Below are 10,119 nucleotides of genomic sequence, written 5' to 3' on the forward strand. Positions count from 1 at the left end.
AACATTTCACAGAGGAGAGATGCGATCTAAACTTAGTGTTGAAGGATGAGCTGAGTTTGAACAAGCCTGGTGGCTCAGACAGTAAAGCATCTGCCTACAATGTGGGAGACTCAGGTTCCATCCCTGGGTCAGGAAGATCCTCTGGAGAAGGAAATGGCAACCCACTCCAGTACTCTTGCCTGGAAAATTCCATGGACAGAGGAGCCTGGTGGGCTACAGTCCATGGGGTCACAGAGTTGGACACGACTGAGTGACTAAACTAAGCTAGACTAAATAAAGCAGAAGGCCACTAGGCTGGAGGGAGGGAATGGACTGAAGGTGCAGCATGGGTCCCACCAAGTGTTTCAAGACTAGAGAACAGGTGATTCTGGTCAGAGCAGAGGGTCCACACATAGGAGCGACCTAAGTGGGACGGGAGGGGGTCTGAGGGCCCCGACTCCAGATGGAGGAGGTCATGGGAAATCCCAGAAGGGACTCTTAAGCAGAAAAGGACATGGGGCATCAGAAAGGTGGGAATGGGGACAACCGGATGGATGGCAAACTGATCACACTGAGGGAGAAGAGCATGAGGCCGCGAGGGCGGCAGCGCAGGGGCGAGGGCGGCAGCGCAGGGGAGAGGGGCGGCAGCGCAGGGGAGAGGGGCGGCAGCACAGGGGCGAGGGTGGCAGCGCAGGGGCGAGGGCGGCAGCGCAGGGGAGAGGGGCGGCAGCACAGGGGCGAGGGCGGCAGCGCAGGGGCGAGGGCGGCAGCGCAGGGGCGAGAGCGGCTTTGTGAGGAAGGGAGTGTGTGAGGTAGGTCTGGAAGACTGGGCTATTTGGCATGTTGAGATGGAAGAACAAAATCATAGAGGCTGAAAAATGTTGTCTGTGTGAGGAAAAGCACCAAGTGCAGCTGCCTTCATTGTGGGGCCTGACTAGGAAGTCAACCACATGAGGCAAGAGGCAGACTGGAGCTGGGAGTTGCTGGCCTATAGAGAATTGGACTTTGTTCAGAGGGCAGTGAGAGTCCCTGGCAGTGGTTGATAAGGACATACGAGATCAGAAGCTGTGTGTGAGGAATGCTAGGTGATGATAGATAGCTTCACAGCTTAACAGCCAGCAATACTCATAGCATTTCGATTGAGAGCAAAGGTCAAGATGGATGAGGGAGAGCTACTGAAGCTACCCAGATGGGGAGCCAGGCACAGGCGGTGCTGACCTCAACAGGAATGCGGGTGCTGAGAAGAGTGGGAGGGAGGGACGTGAAGGACATCCGGAGGCCTTACCTGAAAGTCTGAACATGTTATGGGAGAGAAGGTTTGAAACAAACATCCTGACAGACCTGCTTCCATGAGCTGTGAACTATGCCAAAATAATGTTCATATCAATGATATCTGAACTTTCCAAGTGTAAGCATCCAAACCTGGCTATTTTTAAAATCCTCTCTACACACATGCTTGAAAGGTACTCCGAGTATAATAAGAATTTCTAAAACATTTACATTGTGAGACTTATCATCTTTATAGAAAAATTGAGAAAAACATATTGGTGCAGCTTAAAGAATTCTTATAAGGTGAACCCCTGTGTAATCTCTCGCAGGTCAGGAAATAAAATCTTGGCAACACCACAGAAGCCAGCTGTGTGCACCTCCCAATTTGAAACCCCACCTTCACTTTCCTAAATTTTGTGACTACCATTTCCTTCCTTTACTTTCTACTTCAAACATATGCGTATGCATCCTCGACTGGATGGTATATCGTAGTTTAGTCTTCCATCAGTGGACGAGAATAGAAAGAGTGGGAGCAGACCTGATCTACGATGATCAAAACACTATGGTATTACTATAAAAGCAGACACATAGACTAATGGAATAGATTAGAAAGTCCCTAAATAAACCCACATGTAAGTGATCAATTAATTTACAACAGAGGAACCAAGAATAGATAATGGAGAAAGGACAGTAGTCAACAAATGATGTTGGGAAAACTGCACAAGCAAGAGAATGGACTGCACTTTTACACCATACACAAAAATTACTGAAAATGGATTAAAGAGTTGAAAGAAAACCTGAAACCATAAAACTCCTGGAAGAAAATATAGGGAGTAAGCTCACTGATATCAGGCAATAAGACAAAAAATCAGCAGTTGAGACTACATCAAACTAAAAAGCTTAACAAAGGAAAGCATCAATAAAATGAAGTCAGCCTACTGAATGAAAGAAAATATTTGCAAATCGCATACCTAATTAAGGGTTAGTATCCAAAATATGTAAAGAATTCAATCAACTCAACCGCAAAACAGCAAAGAATATAATTAAAAAATGGGCAGGGACTTCCCTGGCAGTCCAGTGGTTAAGACTGTGATTCTTCTGCAGGATGGCACAGATTTGATCCCTGGTTGATGAACTAAATAATTAGTTAATTAATTAGTTATTTAAATGGACAAAAGATCTGAATGGACATCTTTCTAGAGGAGACACACAGCTGGCCAACAGACACATGAAAAGATACTCAATATTACTAATTAGCAAGGAAATGTAAATCAAAACCACAAAGAGATATCACCTCACACCTGTTAGAATGTCTATTATCAAAAAACCCCAAAATGACAAGCATTGGTGAGGACATGGAAGAAAAGGAACACTTTGGTACTGTTAGTGAGAATGTAATTGGTGCAGGCACTATGGAAAATATGATGAAGTTTCTTCAAAAAACTAAAAATAGAAATATCATATGATTCAGCAATTCTACTTCTGAGTATTTGTCCAAAGAAAACAGAAAGAGTACCTTGAAAAGATATATGCACCCTCATTGCAGCATTATTTACAATCACCAAGATATGGAAATACTCTGTGTTGTCAATCAATGGATGAATAGATATAGAAAACATAATATGTATATACAATGGAATATTTTTCAGTAATGAAAAAAGAATGAAGTTCTGGCACTGTGACAACATAAATGGACCTCAAGAGTATTATGTAAGTTGAATAAGGTAGACAAAGACCGACAAATACCATATGATCTTATTATATGTGGAATCTAAAAAGAACAAAGCAAAACCCAGGCTCATAGGTTCAGGGCATGTTGCCAGAGGCAGGGGGTGGGGAATGAGTGAAATAGAAGAGGGTTAAAAGATACACACTTCCAGTCTTGGGTCTTGGGCTCTCAAGGAGGAGATGTGAGTGAGTGAAGTCGCTCAGTCGTGTCCGACTCTTTGCGACCCTATGGACTGTAGCCTACCAGGCTTCTCTGTCCATAGGATTCTCCAGGCAAGAATACTGGAGTGGGTTGCCATTTCCTTCTCCAGGTGATCTTCCCGACCCAGGGATCAAACCCGGGTATCCTGCATTGAAGGCAGACGCTTTAACCTCTGAGCCACCAGGGAAGCCCCATCAGTTCAGTTCAGTTCAGTTCAGTTCAGTCGCTCAGTCGTGTCCGACTCTTTGTGACCCCATGAATCGCAGCACGCCAAGCCTCCCTGTCCATCACCATCTCCCGGAGTTCACTCAAACTCACGTCCATTGAGTCGGTGATGCCATCCAGCCATCTTATCCTCTGTCATCCCCTTCTCCTCCTGCCCCCAATCCCTCCCAGCATCAGGGTCTTTTCCAATGAGTCAACTCATCGCATGAGGTGGCCAAAGTACTGAAGCTTCAGCTTTAGCATCATTCCTTCCAAAGAACACCCAGGGCTGATCTCCACCCCATAGGGGTCTGGAATTCTCAAGGAGGAGGAAAGGACAAACATCTTCTTTTTCTATACCTTCCTTAGTCTTAGTCACATAAAACATTTTTTTCTTTAAAGTGGTGATTATAACAGAGGATGAGATGTTTGGATGGCATCACCGACTCAATGGATATGAGTCTGAGTAAACTTCAGGAGTTGGTGATGGACAGGGAGGCCTGGTGTGCTGGGGTCGCAAAGAGTCAGACATGACTGAGCGACTGAACTGAACTGATGACTACACAACAAACAACTCAGTTTAAACTCTGTACTAAGGATTATATAACAACATGCATCCTGCTTGAGGACAGTTTCTCCTTCCTGAAAACCTTCTGGCTAATTCTGTTATCTTAAAATGTAAATTATAGGAGTGGGTCTAGTAAGATCTTTACAACATTGAGACATTTTTTGATTTATTGTAATAACTAATTTAAAAATATATAACTCCCTTGCTAAAGACTATCAGGGGGGCACTCTCTGTCCCCCTTCTGATGTTTGTGTCAGAACCTTTCTCTGTCCCTTTTCATACTTTAATAAAACTCTGCTACACAAAAGCTCTTGAGTGATCAAGCCTGGTCCCTGGTCCCAAACATAAATCTTCTTCAGAGATCAAGAATCCAACACTGTTCACTGTAAGCTATCATTAATAATACTACATTGCATATTTGAAATTTGATAAAAGACTAGATCTTAAAAGTAAGTCCTCATTGAAAAAATTGTAATTATTTATGGTGGCAGACCATCCCCAAGAAAAAGAAATGCAAAAAAAGCAAAATGGCTGTCTGAGGAGGCCCTACAAATAGCTGTGAAAAGAAGAGAAGTGAAAAGCAAAGGAGAAAAGGAAAGATATACCGATTTGAGTGCAGAGTTCCAAAGAATAGCAAGGAGAGATAAGAAAGCCTTTCTCAGCAATCAAAGCAAAGAAATAGAGGAAAACAATAGGATGGGAAAGACTAGAGATCTCTTCAAGAAAATTAGAGATCCCAAGGGAACATTTCATGCAAAGATGGGCTCGGTAAAGGACAGAAATGGTATGGACCTAACAGAAGCAGAAGATATTAAGAGGTGGCAAGAATACACAGAAGAACTATACAAAAAAGATCTTCATGACCCAGATAATCACGATGGTGTGATCACTCACCTAGAGCCAGCCATCCTGGAATGTAAAGTCAAGTGGGCCTTAGGAAGCATCACTACAAACAAAGCTACTGGAGGTGATGGAATTCCAGCTGAGCTATTTCAAATCCTAAAAGATGATGCTGTGAAAGTGCTGCACTCAATATGCCAGCAAATTTGGAAAACTCAGCAGTGGCCATAGGACTGGAAAAGGTCCGTTTTCATTCCAATCCCAAAGAAAGGCAATGCCAAAGAATGCTCAAACTACTGCACAATTGCATTCATCTCACACTCTAGTAAAGTAATGCTCAAAATTCTCCAAGCCAGGCTTCAACAATACGTGAACTGTGAACTTCCAGATGTTCAAGCTGGTTTTAGAAAAGGCAGAGGAACCAGAGATCAAATTGCCAACATCTGCTGGATCATGGAAAAAGCAAGAGAGTTCCAGAAAAACATCTATTTCTGCTTTATTGGCTGTGCCAAAGCCTTTGACAGTGTGGATCACAATAAACTGTGGGAAATTCTTCAAGAGATGGGAATACCAGACCACCTGACCTGCCTCTTGAGAAACCTATATGCAGGTCAAGAAGCAACAGTTAGAACTGGACATGGAACAACAGACTGGTTCCAAACAGGAAAAAGAGTACGTCAAGGTTGTATATTGTCCCCATGCATATTTAACTTATATGCAGAGTACATCATGAGAAATGCTAGGCTGGAAGAAGCACAAGCTGGAATCAAGATTGCTGGGAGAAATATCAATAACCTCAGATATGCAGATGATACCACCCTTATGGCAGAAAGCAAAGAAGAACTAAAGAGCCTCTTGATGAAGGTAAAAGAGGAGAATGAAAAGTTGGCTTAAAACTCAACATTCAGAAAACGAAGATCATGGCATCTGGTCTCATCACTTCATGGCAAATAGATAGAAGAACAGTGGAAACAGTGTCAGACTTTATTTTGGGGGGCTCCAAAATCACTGCAGATGGTGAGTGCAGCCATGAAATAAAAAGACGCTTACTCCTTGGAAGAAAAGCTATGATCAACCTAAACAGCATATTAAAAAGCAGAGACATTACTTTGCCAACAAAGGTCCATCTAGTCAAGGCTATAGTGTTTCTAGCAGTCATGTATGGATGTGAGAGTTGGACTATAAAGAAAGCTGAGCGCAGAAGAATTGATGCTTTTGAACTGTGGTGTTGGAGAAGACTCTTGAGAATCCCTTGGACTGCAAGGAGATCCAACCAGTCCATTCTAAAGGAGATCAATCCTGAATATTCATTGGAAGGACTGAAGTTGAAGCTGAAACTCCAATACTTTGGCCACCTGATGCAAAGAGCTGACTCATTTGAAAAGACCCTGATGCTGGGAAAGATTGAAGGCGAGAGGAAAAGGGCAGCAGATCAGGTGGCTGGATGGCATCACCGACTCAATGGACACGAGTTTGAGTAAACTCCGGGAGCTGGTGATGGACAGGGAGGCCTAGCATGCTGCAGTCCATGGGGTCGCAAAAAGTTGGACACAACTGAGCGACTGAACTGAACTGAACTGATGGTGACAGACATTAACTAGACTCATTGTAATGACCATTTCACACTATATACAAATACTGAATCATTATAATGAACACTTGAAATTCAATTCTATCTCAATTTTTAAAAAACAGATCCTAATATGGTATGAATTAGATGATACCTATTTCATATCATTTATCAAAATAAATTATAAATAAACTATAAAATAAATAATATTTTATTTAATAAAATAAAACTATTTTATAAAATAATTTATAAAATAAATTATAAATCAACTAAAGATTTAGTATAAAAACCAGAGCAAGAAAAGTACTAGAAGAAAACGGAGGGAGATATTTATGTTATCTTGAAAGGCCCTTCTAAGGATAATACCAAAGGCTGAGACCATAAAGGAAAAGAATGCCAGATTTGTCTATTAGAAAAAAGTAAAAATCTTCAGTAAATCAATAAGCACAGTAACCAAAACTAATGAGAAAATGCCCAAAGGGAAAATTATATGTAACATCATACTAGCAAACCAATTACGTCCATAGTTCTTACAAATCAGTAAGAAAATAAAACAGTGGGAAAAATAGCTAGGGCAATGTCTAGGTTAGCTGTGTGTGCTATGTGCTAAGTCGCTTCGGTCATATCCGACTCTGTGACGCTATGGACTGTAGCCTACCGGGCTGCTCTGTCCATGGAATTTTCTGAGCAAGAATAGCAGAGTAGGTTGCCATTTCCTCCTCCAGGGGATCTTCCCAGGGATCGAACCCGCATCTCTTAGGTCTCCTGCATCGGCAGGCAGGTTCTTTACTGCTAGCAGCACCTGGGAAGCCCTTCTAGGTTAGCTATTGCCACAAAAATAATTAATAATAAAGAGGCCCAGAATACAGTGGTGCAAAATAACATTTATTCTCACTTATGACACGCAGGTCAACTAAGGTTTTTTGGGCACTGGGCTCAGTACAGGCAGAGTCCAGGCCCGTGCCATGTGTTTCTCATGCTTTTGGCAGCAGGCTGGCCAGGGCATGTTCTTCTCAAAGAGATGGCAGAAGACCAACAAGCATTCCCGATCATCCAAGCACAGTTTAGACCTTTAGTCACCTATCTCCTGCTAACATTTTGTTAGCAAGTCAGACGGCAAAGCCTAACCTTAGTTGGTTGTGTAAATAGACTCCACTGCAGTGGGAGGGCAGATAATCAATATTTGATGATGGCGAGTGCCAGAGACAGAATGCTTGTGTTCCCCTCCCAGTTCATATGATGAAATCTAATCCCAATGTGATGGTATTAAGAGGTGGGGCCTTGGGACTCCACCTTTATGAAAGACACCCCGGGAGAGTGCTCTTGCCCCTCTGCCATGTGAGAACATAAGGACAAGAGGGTATCTACAGTTAGGAAGCAGATCCTCACCAGACACGAAATCTGCCAGTGCCTTGATCTTGGACTTCCTAGTTTCCAGAACTGTGAGAAATAAACTTCTGTCATGATACTTAATTCCAACAGCCCAAAGGGTCTAAGACAGCAGGTATCATCAGGCTACTACTGGAAAAACATGGACAAATGACCAATTAGTATGTGAAAGAGTAAGCAACATTCTTCATACGGAAAAATACAAATATTAAAAAATATACCATTTGTGGCTGATCAGATTGGCAGTTACAAATTGACAACATCTAACATGAGTGACGATGATCCCTCGGTACTCTTGGTGAGACTGTAAATTGGTATCATCCTTTATATCAACATTTACAATATATACTCTGATGATTTGCAATCTTACTTTTAGAAAACTATTCTACATATTTAACAGTACAACAGGCTAACGATGTATCACAAGAATATTCGATATAAAATAGTTTGTAATAGTGAAAAATTAGAAATAGTCCTAAGCCCCAAAATAAGGGATGTTAACAGGACATAGAATTACATGAGTAAGCAGGATTTAGGAGACCATTTTAAAAATAGAGATAATAAAAGAAATGCTACTAACCAGTGTTGTCAGGAATATATATAATACATTTTATGTTGTGCATATTTGTTAACATAAAAATATTCACAATATAGTAAATAGAAATAGATTATAAAACAATTCAAACAGTATGATCATGTTTTAAAAATGAAGATATGTAAATATGCAAAAAACATCTAGCCAGTAGCCAGTGACATACCATAGTAATGGTGATTTTAGGTGGTAAGATTATGGATTTTATTCTTTTTTCTTTGTATATTTTAATCTTTTATAATAAACAGGTATTAATTTTATCATAAGAAATACAGGTTAAGATGCTAACAATGCTTTAAAATAATTTTAATAACACTGGAGAATGTTTGCTATGATGTTAAGTTGAAAAAAGATTCATTTGTTGAGACAGTATGAGTAATAGTTCTGTAAATGTGTGTTTAACAATACATTAAAAAATATGTGTTTAAAAACCAATGTAGATATGTTTGAGTAGTATAAATTATTTTTTTCTACTTTTCTGCATATTATAAATATTCTGTGATAAAATACATTCTTCTTATAAATGAAAAAATATTTTTTAAAGACAATTGCTGGACAAAATAATTTAGGATTCCTTAACAAATTTAATTGTATCTGTAGTCAGATGTAAAAAAAAATACATACACAAGTCCAGTGGTTTTCAAGTTGTAGTGACCCTAGGACCCTAGTTGTAGCGACACCTGGAAGGCTTGTTTAAAAGGCAGATTTCCTGTTCTCAGCCCCTAAACCTGCCAGTCTTTGATTTCTACTATATAATGGTATTTGACAGTCCCAGATAGAGCTGGGGCTTCCCAGGTGGCTCAGTGGTAAATAATCCTACAGCAATGCAGGAGCCACAGGACACTTGGGTTCTATCCTTGGGTCGGGAAGGTCCCCTGGGGGAGGAAACAGCAACCCACTTCAGTATTCTTAGCTGGATATTCCCATGGACAGAAGAAGCCTGGCGGGCTACAGTCCACAGGGTCGCAAACAACCAGACTATACTGAGCATACAGACGCTCACACACAAGTAGTATAATATAAGTATCTCAACTCTGTCTCTGTTATGTATTTTTTAATTTTATTAAATGCATTTTCAGTATTTATAAAGTAAGTATATGATTTTCAATTTAAAACTACTAACATGATGATTTATATTGGTAGATTTTCTTTTTTAAAGTATTTATTTATCCATTTTTGGCTGTGCTGGGTCTCCATTGCTGCCTAGGCTTGTTTCTAGTTGTGACAAGCAGGCACCACTCTTCATTGCAGCGTGCGTTCTTTCATCGCTGTGGTTTCTCTCGTCTTAGAGCACAGGCTCTAGGGCACATGGGTTCAGTAGTTGCAACGTGTGGGCTCAGCAGTTGTGGCTCACAAACTCTAGAGCGAGGGCTCAACAGCTGCGGCACATGGGCTCACTTGCTCCATGGCCCTGCTCCCTTGCTCCCTGGGCACCTGATTCCCCGGCAGCCCAGAGTTCTCCAAGCCCTTCAGTTTCTTAGTAGTAATTTGTCATTTAATGACAAACATGTTCATCTTGGGATGGAGGCATCATTGAGAACACTTAAGCCAGAATCTAGGTTTTCACATTCCACCACGCACTGATGCTTGGACTTGCTGCTGCTGCTGCTGCTGCTAAGTCGCTTCAGTCGTGTCCGACTCTGTGCAACCCCATAGACGACAGCCCACTAGGCTTCCGCGTCCCTGGGATTCTCCAGGCAAGAACACTGGAATGGGTTGCCATTTCCTTCTCCAACGCATGAAAGTGAAAAGTGAAAGTGAAGTCACTCAGCTGTGTC

This window comes from Budorcas taxicolor, chromosome 3, assembly GCF_023091745.1.
Source record: "Budorcas taxicolor isolate Tak-1 chromosome 3, Takin1.1, whole genome shotgun sequence".
Classification (NCBI taxonomy): Eukaryota; Metazoa; Chordata; class Mammalia; order Artiodactyla; family Bovidae; genus Budorcas; species Budorcas taxicolor.